Source organism: Vulpes lagopus, chromosome X, assembly GCF_018345385.1.
Source record: "Vulpes lagopus strain Blue_001 chromosome X, ASM1834538v1, whole genome shotgun sequence".
Taxonomy (NCBI): domain Eukaryota; kingdom Metazoa; phylum Chordata; class Mammalia; order Carnivora; family Canidae; genus Vulpes; species Vulpes lagopus.
Window position 1 is genome coordinate 27,751,124 of NC_054848.1, and position 14,632 is coordinate 27,765,755.

General features: G+C 36.7%; 1 protein-coding gene across 8 annotated transcripts in view; it reads right to left on the reverse strand.

Annotated features, from left to right (window-relative positions):
• DMD (dystrophin) overlaps positions 1–14,632 on the reverse strand; it is a 2,057,113-nt gene that overhangs the window by 1,392,806 nt on the left and 649,675 nt on the right. The gene's annotated exons all lie outside the window — the stretch shown is intronic.

A 14,632-nucleotide genomic window follows, 5' to 3' on the forward strand; every position in this document is an offset into this window, starting at 1 on the left:
TACAGAAATGCATCTTGAAAAGATACTAAAAAATCAATTTCTATGTAGTTTACCTTGTCCTAAAATAGGCCTATTTAACATGTGCTTCAAAATCTGAATTCTAAACCAATACATAAAATTTGTCCTTAAAATTGTGCATCTTGTTCATTGTCAATTATGGCAAACCAAATTATATGTTTAAGGAGTATAAAAATACTATCTTTTAAAATATATGCCCTTGGATACAAACCCAGCGATTTAATATTTTTAAGCTATAAATGGAGGAAACCTCCATGAGTTATCTGGCATTGATATTAATCTTTGTACCTCCAGGATAGCTGAGTGCAATGAACTAAATGAAACTCCTGCAAAATTTTGTTTCTGTGCAAAAAGTAAAACTTAACTAAAATATTTAGCATCTGGTAGATAAAAATGACTAAAATAATCTTATTTATTTGGTAATGGATTTTAACCATTTAAAAATACTTTGGTAATACTTGTTTCTAAAACATGATAGGGCTCCAAAGAAGTCACTTTCACATCTTCTGTTAGTAGAACTTCCAGGAAAACATACCTTAAAAATTAAGGAAATTCACCAAATTCTAAGATGTCAGAATCAGCTATATTAGAGGAATTAGTTTTAAAGCCAAGGAGCGTGCAAGAATGTGGACAAAAATTGCATGACCCAGAGGATTGGAAATAAAATGTTGCTAAGCCACAGATGCCTAGAGCCTATTTTTCATTTTCAGTAAATTGAAAGTCCCTTTGAAACACAGTTCTGTGCAAGAAAATCACCTTAACACACGTTAATAGAAATACTCTCTTAAGTGATAGATGAAATCTTGTCATAGGAATAAATCTATGATCATACAATGTAATATGCTCAAGTGGAAAACTCTGAGCCATTTATTTTAAAATTAAATTTGATGTTTACTTAAAATGATGAAACCAAAAAGAAGAGCTGTGTAAGACCCTGGGAGAAATAAATGTGGGTCACTAGAGGGCGCACATTCCCTTTCACAGCTTGTCTGGTCCTCAATTTGGCTTCTCTTTTATTTTCTTATCTACATAAGGATAACATGGTGACAAATGGATTTTTCATGGGAGTTCTCTTACAGAAAAACATAAAATGTCCAAAGATATAGATAAAATGATGTAAAAAGAACATGTTAGTAAGACACCCTCAGATGCACAGTTAAAATGCCTTCAGCCATCTTAATACACACACTAAAGTATCTTAAAGTATCTTAATACCAAAATTCCCTTGAGAAAGTGTCTTTAATTCAGGGAGACACACTTAATCCACATAATAAAGCAGCATTTTCTGGACTTTGTAACACAGTAGTTTCTCCCCAGTTCATTAATTTGACCTCATTTTTGAACATTTAGGAAAGGGTAGACACTCATGTTCTATAAATCTGCCTATAATTACATTCCTGTATATTTAGATGTTAGTTTTACATTCAATCACACTCAAAGGAAAAAAGGAAACTAGCATTTTAAGCATCTTGTTCATGTCACATACTTTCATAAAGAAAAAAAATTCATCTCCCATGATAATAGTTTACCTTATAATCTTCATTTCATAGATAGACCATGAACACAGAGATTTAGAAACCGAGAAACCTCCTTTACTTTCAACACACAATGAAGCATTGAGTTAAGATTCAAAACCAGGTCTGTCTAAATCCAAAGATTTCCACTATACTACACTTTTCCTTTGTTCCAAAATGAAAAGAAAACCTATATTTTTTGTTCATATGAAGGAAAAGTCAATACACATTTCCTTTTTGTTGCTATATAGTAAAGTCTGGTAGTTACTACTGTGCTTTTTAAAAATTTTATTGGAGTCTCTAACACTAGGACATTAATTCTAAACACTTTCATTAACCTTAAGTATTATCCTTAGCTGCATAACTGATACCCCCATGGCATTATTAAATCACTGTCATTCCTAGTTTATTTTTCCTTTGGAATCATGCTTAATTTCCTAAAATCCACAAATTTCCAATCTGTTGATATGTTCTCTGATAGTAGAACTAATATCAAACACAGATGACAAAGGTTATTATTCATGACACATAATGAGGTTAAGACAATGGTTAACACTTGAAGTCTTGCATTTGGGAAAAGCCTTCAATTTCTAGGATCCCCATATATGGCTTGATGCTAAAAAGACACGTACCTTTGAGACAATGTTTCTTTTAACTGAAAACGACCTCTGTATTTAAAGACAGCCAAATGCTTCAACAGGACCCAAGAGTCTATGAGACTTCCGGATGTAGAACTATCATAATCTAGGATAAGTACACAGTTTTCATACACAGACCTCAACAAATTCTTAAACAGTCTCAGTAATACTTTTAATTTCAGCTAAATGATGAAATCACATTTAACTTCTCATTAAAAGACAGCATGATAGAGTTTAAAATTACAGCATCCTGTGCTAGATGCCTGGGTTCGAATCTAGACTAAACTGCTCCCTATAAACTGTGCATGTAGAAGCAAGTCACCTGACCTTTCTGTGCCTCATTTTTCCCACTGGCAAAAGGGGGAAATAATAATAAAATACTATTTTAAAAAATAATAATAATAAAAATATTTTTATTAAAATATGTTTAATGTTTGAATATGTTAATATATGGAAAATATGTAGAAGAGTACCTGACATGTGGTAGAAGCTATATTTGTGTCAGCTACCATGATTACTGCCTTCCACGACTCTTTCTTACTGGGTTGAAGCCAGCCCAGTGCTACTTTTCACATTATCTGTTGAGGGTAGAAATGTTTGTCATAGGGTTTTGTCAATAACTGGCAAATTATAAGCTATTATTGCAACCACAAAAATAAAAACTGCATCCATATCTTAGCTGTTGTAAATAATGCTACAATAAGCATAGGGGTGCAGATATCTTTTCTAATTTATGTTTTTGTTTTCTCAGGTAAACACCCAGTAGTGGAATTACTGGATAATGTGGTAATTCTATTTTTAATTTTCTGAGTAACCTCCATACTTTTTTCCACAGTGGCTGCTGTCCCAGTTTACATTCCCACCAACAGCATGTGAGGGTTCCTTTTTCTCCACATTTTTCTCAACACTTATTATTTCTTTTTTATTATTATTTCAGCCCTTATGACAGGGATTAGGTGATATCTCACTGTGCTTTGATTTGCATTTCCCTGATGATGAGTGTCCACCGATAGACAAGTACATAAGGAATATGTGATATATATATATATAGATAGATAGATAGATAGATAGATAGATAGTTATATAGATGCAATGGAATATTATACAGCTATAGAAAAGGATGAGATCATGCCACGTGCAACTACATGGATGAATTTAGAGGGTATTCGGCTAAGTGAAATAAGTTGGACTGAGAAAGCCAAATACCATATGATTTCACTCAAATGTGGAAACTAAAAATGAAACAAATGAATAAACAAACATAAGGAATATAGCCAATGATATTATAATAGCATAGTATAGTAATAGCTGGTAACTACACTTGTGGTGAACAGAGCACATAGAGAAGTTGAGTCACTATGATGTACACCTGAAATTAATATAACATTGTGTGTCAACTAGATTCAAATTTAAAAAAATTAAACTGCAAAGAAAACTAAAACAAAGAGAATAAAACAAATAAATAAGAATCATCAACAGCAAAATAATCTCATCTCTTGCACCCCTTATTGCAGGAAAAGGCAAACTATGGCCCATTGGACAAATTTGGCTCACCATTTAGTTTTGTAAATAAAGTTTAATTGGAATATAGACATATTCATTTATGTATTGTTTATGGCTGCTTTCTCACTATAGCAGAAGAGTACGTGCAAAAGAAACTACATTATACTCAATGTCTAAAATAGTTTCTGGCTCCTTATAGAGGGCAAGCTCTCCCTGCTCTATAGAGTAAAGTTGAGATGGTCTATCTCTCCCAACACTCAGGGAGGGTCAAAATAGTGTGGTTCATAGTAGCTATATTGCTTTGCTCTCTTTCAAAAATATACGTTGGCTCACCATGACCAGATTAAAGTCTATATTCCTTAGTCTGGCAATGAGTTCCTTTTTTATAGTGAATTCAACCTACCTTTTAAACCTCGTTCCTTACTTCCCTTTTTCCAATACCTCCTACTTCTGCTTTAGGCAAACAGAAACACAACCCTGTGTAAGTGTCAATTGTATACAAGCTTATAGGACAGCCTGTATTTGAATCATCCTTTCCCTTTCCCTTGAGTCTACATGCCCCTATCCTTTAAATGTCTACACAGATGCTAATTTCCCTGAGCTTTTCATGTTCAACTCCAAGCAGGAAGCAAACTTTTCTTCCTTACAACTTTTCTAATATTATATTGGTTTTTCTTCATGACATAGCTTATACTACAGTGCAAACTTCTTGAGGGAAGGATTAAGTATAGTTCACAGATACAGCAATTGGAGTGACTGATAAATCATAGCAATTGATTAGATGTTAGTTGAAGGAATATGGAAATTAGCAAGAAAACTAACTTGCTGTCACTATATTCTTGAAACACAGTGGACTCATACTGTCTACAGGAGTGTTCAAAGAACCCCTCCACACATTGGATGGTGCCTCGGACCCTGTGGGAGGCAATTTAAACTTTAAATACTCTCAGTGTGAAAGCTCGCTGAGTTTAAAGGACTTCAACATGCTTTTATGTTGTGGGTCTTTAAAGTTTAAATAACTTCCAGTCAAGGTTCAGAAACTATCTAGTGCAATGCAGAAAGCCATTTAAATCTGGCGTGTACTTACTGCCCCACTGCCACTTCCCTGGCATCATGAGTTGTTTCAATCCAACTATTTCTTTTAGTGAGCATCTCTATGAACTTTAGTTAAAACACAAAGGAGAACTCACTGCTCTACCCAAAGCCAGGATCTTAGTTAGCTCAGGCCAATGTAACAAGATAACACACTGAGTGACTGAAACAACAGAAATTTCTTTTCTCAGAGCTCTGGAAGCTAGAAGTTCAAGATCAAAGTCCTAGCATGGTCACTTTCTGGTGAGAGATCTCTTTTTTCCTGGCTCATAGATAGTCATCTTGACATGCTGTCATCATATAGCAGGAAGAAAGAGAGCAAGCTCTCCAGTGCCCCTTCTTAGAAGGGTACTAATCTCATTATGAGGGCCCCACCCTCATCATCTCATCTAAACTTGATTATCTCCCAAACACTTCATTTCCAAATGCCATCAAATTGAAGTCAGGGCTTCACTACATGAAATGTGGGGGGACACAGTTCAGTCCATAAGAGCTGGGTGTAATTTTATCTGTGTGTGGTGGCATAATGTATACTGATACATAGAGTTAGAAGCTCCTGACCAGGGAAGTCATAAGAATAAGAATATTCTCAGAAGATGTTGGAACAAGAATATTTTCCACTGTAACACAAATATAATAATGGGAAGATAACTGTTCTAAATTAGTAATTGGAAATTCAGCCTTCTCTTGGGAAAAGGAAGTACATTTTTACCCAAACAATCAACAAGATAGGTACGCATCATAAAATTTCTACTATGTGAGGGCAAACAGGGAAAGTCATATAAATTCCACTTCAGAGATGAAGAAATAGATACTGAATGAGGTTCAGTGACTTTCTTTAGTTATATAGCTTGTGAGTGCAAGATCCAAGGCCAGAACCAACCTGGGCAGTCACAGGCCCATCTGCTCTCAGAGCTACTCACCACACATCTCTTGTCCTGTCTGAATCTGAGGGACATCATTTCCCACAATTGCTTGTCCTCTGGCTTCTAGTTAGATTTCTCCAGTTGAAGGTACTGGCAGAATATTTGAGGAGGGAAGGAATTTGGGAGGATGTCAAGGAAGTTTTCCTTTGTACTCTACTTTTGGAAGCATTTCTAGGGATCCCTGGGTGGCGCAGCGGTTTGGCGCCTGCCTTTGGCCCAGGGCGCGATCCTGTAGAACCGGGATCGAATCCCACATCCGGCTCCCGGTGCTTGGAGCCTGCTTCTCCCTCTGCCTGTGTCTCTGCCTCTCTCTCTCTCTCTCTCTCTCTCTCTCTGTGACTACCATAAATAAAATAAAATTAAAAAAAAAATAAATAAAGCAGCCAGGTCTCCACTGTGGCTTTAGCTTCCTCTAGATGGCCCCTCCCTCCACTTGTCCAAACTTCTGCCCCACAGCCCTGACTGTTGGAAGGCTCCAGCTTTGGGGCTCTGGCAACAACCCCTCTTTGCATTATTCCTGGAGTTCTAGGGATATTAGAGCTTCCTGATGTTGCTAGTGTTTGGAGTTGCCTCACTATCCTGGGTGCTTCCCAGGCTTCTACCACCTTCTTGACCAATTCCCTGTATTAGGTCTCTGCTCTTTGAAATGTTGAGAATCTTTCTGTTTTCCTGATAAGACTCTGACAAAATACCCATTCAATATCCCATGAATATTTAGTGAATACCTGTGACATGCTGACCTCTAGGTCATACCCTGTAGGTCTAGAGTTGAAAATAAAGGACTCCTGGCCTCAAGGAGCTCAGTGGACATAAAGATATGCAAAACCAAAATCATTATAGTGAAATGCTGCAAGTTTTTTAATGCAAGTGCTAGCAAGACTGAGAAATGCCTGGGAGGTTGGGTTACCAGAGCAACAAGGTAGTTAGCTGGGGGGCAAGGAATGTGAGAGTGGACAAAGCGAAAAGCATGAAAAGAGAACCTTAGGTAGAGAGAATGGTAGGTGCAAAGAAACAGAAGCTTGAAGGAATATTAGAGCTTCGGAAATCAGAGAGTGGTTAATTAAGGCTGAGCAGAGGGCAGTGTCACTCAAAATGCAGTTTGGGGCCCATCTGTGAACTATTTGTTGGTAGTCTGTGACAAGAAAAGTCACCAGAGTATAAATCCACTAAGTCACTATGCGTACTATGTCATCTGATTTCTTTTTAATTGCAAAACTTTCTGGACAAAGGAAGCAGTGCCCTGATTTATATTCTAGCCCAAGCTCCTTATCTCATGGTGCCCTGGTAATGCACAGTTTACAGACTATTTTGAGGAGCACTGGCATACAAAGAAATGGGCAAGGCAAAGGGAGTGAAGCCGGAGAGTTAGGCAGCACAAGATCAGAAAGGAGTTTTTGTGCTGTGCATCTCAAGAATTATGGGTCAAGGAATGATCTAATTAAAACTGCATTTTAAGATAGTCCCAGAAGGCTGTGATGTGTGTGAATAAGAAGAGAGAAAGCAGAGGAATCGAGTTAAGAATTTCATGCAGAAAATCATGAGAAACTAAAGTCGGATGAAGACAGCCTGGATATAAAGGAAGGGGCAAAGTGAAGAGAATTTAGGCATATGAGGAGGAATTTCCTGTGGTGGCAGATATCAGGACCACTGTGAATGGCTGCGCCAACTGTTCACTGCACAATTCCAGAAGGGTGCTGCTCTTAGAAACTATGACATGAATAGTGTTCTCTAAAGTTGTGCAGTCTAACTGCGGAACTACATCTGAAACTTCTGCAAGAAGTCCAGGTGCAAATGCCCAATAAACACTTGGATCACACAGCTGTGAACATCAGGAGGGAGGGCAAACTAGAGATTTTCATTTGGACATCATCAGACATAGATGGCCGATGGAGACAAGCCTATACATGATACTGCCTGGGGAAAGAATGCATTATGAGAAGAAAATGATACCAAAAGGTGAATCTTGTGGAGACTATTAAAGAGATAAGAGCAGGAGACTGAGAAGCCATAGTCAGAAAGCGAGGAGGAGAAAAAACACAGGAGGGAAAAATGTCCTAGAAACCAAGGGAGAGGAAAAATTTCAAGAGGGGACTAATCATCATCACTGTCAAGCACAGCACAAAGGTCAAAAAGGACAAGAACTGAAGAGTGACCTTTGGAGCCAGCAATTAAGGAATCTCTCTGGTGACCCTGCTGAGAGCAGTTTCAGGGCTCCATGTAGACTACTCCAGCTTCGGGGCTGTATTAGAGGTAGTTCAAGGTAGTTCAGATCTTCTGATTAAAATCATCCTTTCTTGGCACTCAGCTATGGTTCTTCTTTCAGATGAATAAATAATAAACATGACTACCATTTTCTTCACTCAGGGGACAAGTAAAACTGCATGTCACAGCTCTCGGAATATGGCCCTGTCTTTCTCCCTGTTGGCATCACTCTATGACTTGCATTCTCTAAGAGCACATTTTCATGCTGCTGCTGCAGCTAGACAGTCAGAACTATGTGTACTATCTCATAGAACCAGTTTCCATTATAGTATGTTTCAGTTCATAACATGTATCAGGCATCTACCCCATAGAAGAGCCCATACCAGCTAAGGAGTAAGATAGGGACCCTGGTCTGGGGCAGTTTTGAGTCGAGTGGGTAAAAGAGACAAATGAATAGATCATTTCAATATAAAGCAAGAGAGGTGTCACAGGATGGAATGGGAACATGACTTAGCCCAACTGGGAGTTGATGGCCTCTATCACTGAGGTTGCTTTGGGAAAAAAGAAGCAAGAGTCAAGTTATAGCTGAGATGATGCTCTAGTGCACTGATCTACAAAATGTGGGCCCTAAACCAGAAGTATCAGCATGACCTGGGAACCTGTTGGGAATTAAGACTGTCAGGCACCACTCTAGACCTACTGAAACCAACTCTGGTAGAAGCAAGTAAGTTCTCATTTCATAAGCTCTCCAGATGATTCTGATAGATGCTAATATAATATGAGAACCACTGCTTTTGTGCAAGGATCCTCAAACTTTATGGCTTAGCAGAATGACCTGGCAGCTTGTAAAAGATTCCTAAGCCTACCTGGAGAGTTTCTGATTCAGCAAGGTTGGGGTGCCCCCCCTCAATCCACATTTCTAATATGTTCCCAGGTGATGCTACTGTTTAATGCATAGCACTAAGAATGTCACTGTTTTAAGTGTTCTCTGGTCATTTTGTATGCCTTTACGATTCACATCCCTACATTCTCCAAAACATATTTAATGATTTATATGGCAAAATAATTTTAAGAATCTAAAATAGGTGGTTATCTTTTGGAATATCTGAAGGCAACCTGTAAGATTTCTATTCTTCACCAAAAACAGTTTCTAAACTGAAATTTGAGTTTATGACCAAGGTCATTTGACTCTAATACATAAAAAAGAAGCAGGCCATTGCAACTATAACACTGGAATAGAAATTAGGAAACTCAGCACTTGTCCTTATTCTGCAACTGAAAGCATGTTATTTAACCTTTCCAGATTTCAATTAACCTGTAACTGTAGACAAGTCTACAGTCTCATCTCCTTAGATAAAAGATGCAAAGTTTCATTTTTCTGGGCTGTGCCAAGGGGCAAAAATGTTATTGCTGAGACCAATACCCTTAGTACTTTAGGATCAACTTATCATATAGAAAATTTTTTAAAAGTTAGCTTAGACATATTAATCATCTAAATAGATTCTTGAGGGCAGCCCGGGTGGCTCAGCGGTTTAGCACCGCCTTTAGCCTAGGGCCTGGTCCTGGAGTCCTGGGATGGAGTCCCACGTCGTCGGGCTCCCTGCATGGAGCCTGCTTCTCCCTCTGCCTGTGTCTCTGCCTCTCTCTCTCTATCTCTCGGTGTCTGTCATGAATAAATAAATAAAATCTGTAAAAATAAATAAATAAATAGATTCTTGAAACGAAATAAAATGTTTTAGTTTACTACTTCCTGATTATAATTTGGGAATCAAAGTGAAAATAAATAACACAGAAATATTTTAGGCAATGATCTTATAAAACTGTAGAAAGAGTCTTTTGTTTATTAGGAAGAGTCTAACACTTATCTAACTTCCTCCCAACTATGTGACAAAAATTAATATCAGTCCACAGACATAAAAAGAAAGAAATCACAAAAACGATTAAGCTAAAAAGTAAAAAATAAAATAATAATGCAGATGTGCAATTGCCCAGGCAATGAATGTATTCTGCTATTTGGTAAGCATGCAAGAAACAGAGAAAGCAAACTTCACACTCCGCCTAACTTAGCCAGGAGAAGACAAAGAAATTAAGTGAATTTAGGTATTTCTAAATGTCTCTATACTTCCCTTCAGGTCAAAGATACTCATTTATTAACACTATACTTGGGGAAATTATCTTTATTGAGATGGCATTTACTTAAAAAAAGATTCAATTTGCCATTGGTTTCACCTGGTTGATACAAAAATGTAAATGAAAGCTGTTGTGAAAGTCTCTTAAAATAACTGCTACATGATTAGGAACTAATCTCCTCAATAAATTCCAATTAACTAGATAATATATCTAGTTTTAACATAGTCTGAGTTCCATACTCTGATAATTACCTATATGTAAAATAATATCGCTGAACTGCAGGGATAAATTACTGTTAAAAATAATTACCCTGTGACCCAAGATCATTAACGCTTTTGTATATCTTAGTGTAAGGAAGACAATTTATGCAGTAAACACAACAAAAGTAGAAACTGTATAATTATTAAGGAATCAACTAAACACATCTTAGATACTTAAAAAAAGCAGTGTGGTACAAAGCCGAATTTTAAATCCCTTAATAGTTTTGAGTAAAAAATGGTATCCTAATGGGCAAAGATAGAATTACTAAAGATTATTAAAATGTTCATTTGCTTCTTATTAAGAACAATTCCATGAAGAACTAGGCAAACTTCTTAAGTGCAAATATTGGAATATAAAATTTTAGTTATCTCAATTAATTGAACTATATTATTCACTCTTTCAATAAATATTCATTGATTATCATATGCATGGTACTATATATGGAATCTAAGTAAAATATAAAGAAGGAAATAACAGGACTTATTTGTTGTAATTAGTGATGAGAAAAATTTGTGTGGGTGACTTTAAAGCATATAGCAAAAGAATGTAATATAAAGGCGCATAGGTGGCTCAATCGGTTGAACAGCCGGCTCATGATTTCAGCTCAGGTCATGATCTCAGGGTCTTCGGATGAAGTCTCAAGTCAGCCTCCATACTCAGTGGAAAGTCTGCTCAGGGATTCTTTCTCTCCCTTTCTCTCTGCCCCTCGCCCCATGTTCACATGCATCAATGTTTTCTCTCTCTCTAAAATAAATAAATCTTAATTTTAAGAAAATGGTGTAATGTAATTTACTGGCTGAAGTGGAAAGATTCTGGGGAAGCTAGAAATAAAATTGCAGGGACAATAATATTGAATATCATAATAAGTGATTTGTGCTTTATTCAGGGAGCAATTGGAGTTATGAGGACCTCAAGACTGTAAGGTCAGCATAAAAGCCACATTTTATGGGTATCTAGGTAGCTCAGTTGGTTACGTGTCTGCCTTTGGCACATGTCATGACCTCAGGTCCTAGGATCGAGCCCCATATGGGGCTCCCTACTCATTGGGAGTTGGCTTCTCCCTCTCTGCCTCTCCCTCTTGGTTCGTGCTCTCTCTAAGTAACTAAAGAAACTAAAGAACATCTTTTTCTTAAAAAGCCACATTTATATACATTAATTTGAAGTGGATTAATCAGAAAGGGGCCAAGTCTCACCACATGGAGGTATATGGCTTAGGTTATGGAGTTACCAGTTAAAATGACTGGGAGGTAAATGACTGAAATGGTTATGTGCCCAATAATATAATGCAATAACAATAAATAAGGGCAAGGTAAAAGAGCAGAGACTAACAGAGAAATCGGGTGGTAAATTCCATTTTGAAGAGGAAGTGGAGAAGGTAATTTGTTGTTATATTCTTCACCTTTGAGATGATGTTATTATTATGGAATCTTTTTTCACCTATAGCATATAATCACCATTTCCATTCCCCCACCATTACCACCTCCACCATCATCACCACCTAGACTATCACTGCCTCCACCACCATCTCTACCATGTCTATCACTTCCACTACATCTACTATGAATGTCCATGTCCATCATAACCAAACGACATGAAAGCAGCTATTGTATTTACTGAATTCTTATCACCTTACATACACTATGTTAAATGCTTCCTACTTAATCCTCACAGTTAGTATTTTATAAAATGAGGATAGTGAATCTGAGGCATAGGTATTGGGTAATTTGCCTGAGATCATAAGCTAGTAGCTAAAACAGGCAGGTTTCAAATTTGAGTATTTCTGATTCTAACGTCCACAATTTATCCAATATTTGCCACTCCTTTAGACACACAGGCAACAAGTTATACTAAGTTAAATATCTGTACAATGTATGAGTAACTAGATTAAACAGAGGCAACAGCTGTTTGCATTCGATTAAAAAAATTGAAGCACTGACTAGATGCACAAGTAGAAGTACATAGTTTTAAAGATACAAACATGAAATTTGAGAGAGAGAGAGTCAGATATGGAACTATAAGTATGATCTAGGAGTCATTCACTTAGAGCCAGACCTGAATCAATGTAAGGAAGCTTTTCAAATAAAGAAATTGAAAAAGGCAAAGACCATGAATTTATGAGATACTACCACAGTAATTAGGCAAAAGATCGCAGATCTTTTAGTAAGAAAAGGAATCCTTTGTAGGGACAGAACCAGTAGTGTGTCAGAAAAGCTGAAAAAAAGAGATCATTTTTAAGAGATAAGCATTTAATAGATTGTCATGACTACAGTATTCACAGTCAAATGCTAATAGTTCTCACATGGAACACTTGCTACCATGAGGCTTTCACTCAAGTTTGTACGATGCCTCTTGAACAATTACAATATTTTAACCAGATTCCAGCCTGCAGACAATGATCATTCACTGAATTTGTCTTTGCTGTTCACCTTGTGTTTTGTTCAGTACAAATTTATCAATCTAGAGTCTTATATCAAGTATACAAGTTATACTGTCCAAATCTGGACATACTTGAGAGTGAAAATTGCTACTATATATAATTATGCTGTCATGAAAGGTATAAGATAGAATGGATTCCAGGAAACCACAATAGAAGATCACCTTAGTCATATATCTACTGAAGAAACATTTTAGTACCCAGTCTAGGTTCTGGAGTAGGCTACCTCAGTTGAAATCTTGGCTCAGGCACCCCATAGCTATGCATAATAGTAATAATAGCCATACTTATCTTGTAGGGTAATCTAGAAGAATAAACATGCTATGCAGATAAAGCATTTAATCTAGTGCTGAGCATATCATAAAACCATCAATAAGTGTTAGTTTATATTTAAGTAATATATCCTTTATGTTCTCAATTGGTCATCTCATTTCAGGCACTTACAAAAATTGCTGACAGCATATGCTGCAAACAGAATTTAGGAGACAAAATATTTCACCACTACCATACTTTCCTGAAAACAAAAACTAATCAGAACACATTTTTTTTTAAGCAAATACACTCTCTAGACACAAGCCAAGAATATGCTTGGCAGGAGCCAAGAGAGAGATTGACATGAATCAACTTGCTCTGCTAATATCTGTATTAGGAGAATCTTGAACATATCAGGAGGGTAAGACAACTAGGTTTCCATACTGTTCTCCTTGGGAAATAGGTGGAAAGCTGTTGGGTTGTTGCAAAGGATCCATAAATCCATGTCCCCCCAAGCACTGTCTGCAGACACATATTTAACATGATGTGAAATTAACACCCATGCTACTGGGTTAATAAAAAGCAGGTTCGTTAGGAGCTTTATGGATTTATTTTTGCCATTATGCTTTTCCTCCATCAATGTTAAAATTTCAACTACTATCATGAGTAGAGTCCTTGAACACTGTTGCCCCAAATAGAATGTCAATACCTAAAGATTGAGAGAACCATTTGACTAGAACAGGGGTCAGCAAACTTCTTCAATGAAGAGCCAAATAGTAAATATTTTAGGCTTTGTGGGCCATGCAGTCTCTATGACAACTACCCAACCCTGCCTTTCTAATGTGATAGCAACCACAGATGATATATAAATAAATGGCTGTGGCTATGCTTCGATAAAACCTTTATGGACACTGTCATCTGAATTTCATATAATTTTCACATGTCACAAAATATTTATCTTCTTTTATTTCCAACCATTTAAAAGTGTAAAAATGATTCTTAGCTCATGAGCCATACAAAAACTGGCACCAGGGTGGATTTAGTCTGCTGACTCTAGTTTGCTAACCACCGGATGAGAGAATTCATTCAGCCATGTAGATACAACCAGGGAGAAAAGCCTAGCAGTTCACTGCAGAATTATGAAAGCAGGTTGTAAATCACGGATTAAAAGAGAAGTACTGAAAGTCTCAAATAATATACTTGAGTAACTTCTCTAGGTGTTTTTTTTTCCTTCGCCTAGAACATCTGACATGTTATTTTTAAGTATGTGTTCTTCTTCTCATACTTCTATACCCTTGTATACATAAATTCTAATGTCAAGTGTTCCATGCATTCCTGAACATATGCTGCTTAGAAACATAAGGCAGATTTTAATGATCCTTCTTAATCTTAGAATGCTAATAATTGGAATGAAAAATAAATTGTACCTTTTCATGACTTTCATGCTAGTGTTGCATTTATGAAATTTTATTCTCATCATTTTAGTATAGCCACTGATGTACATAATACCTGACTTATCTATAATGTCTAGTTGAAAATATCCACAAAAAGAGGAGTTAAAAATTCTAACACCTTCAAGATAAGACTTTAAAAATATCAAAGAACAGGAAATCTATTCTGTAATTACTCCTGATTTAGGATGTGCAGATTGAGACATTATGT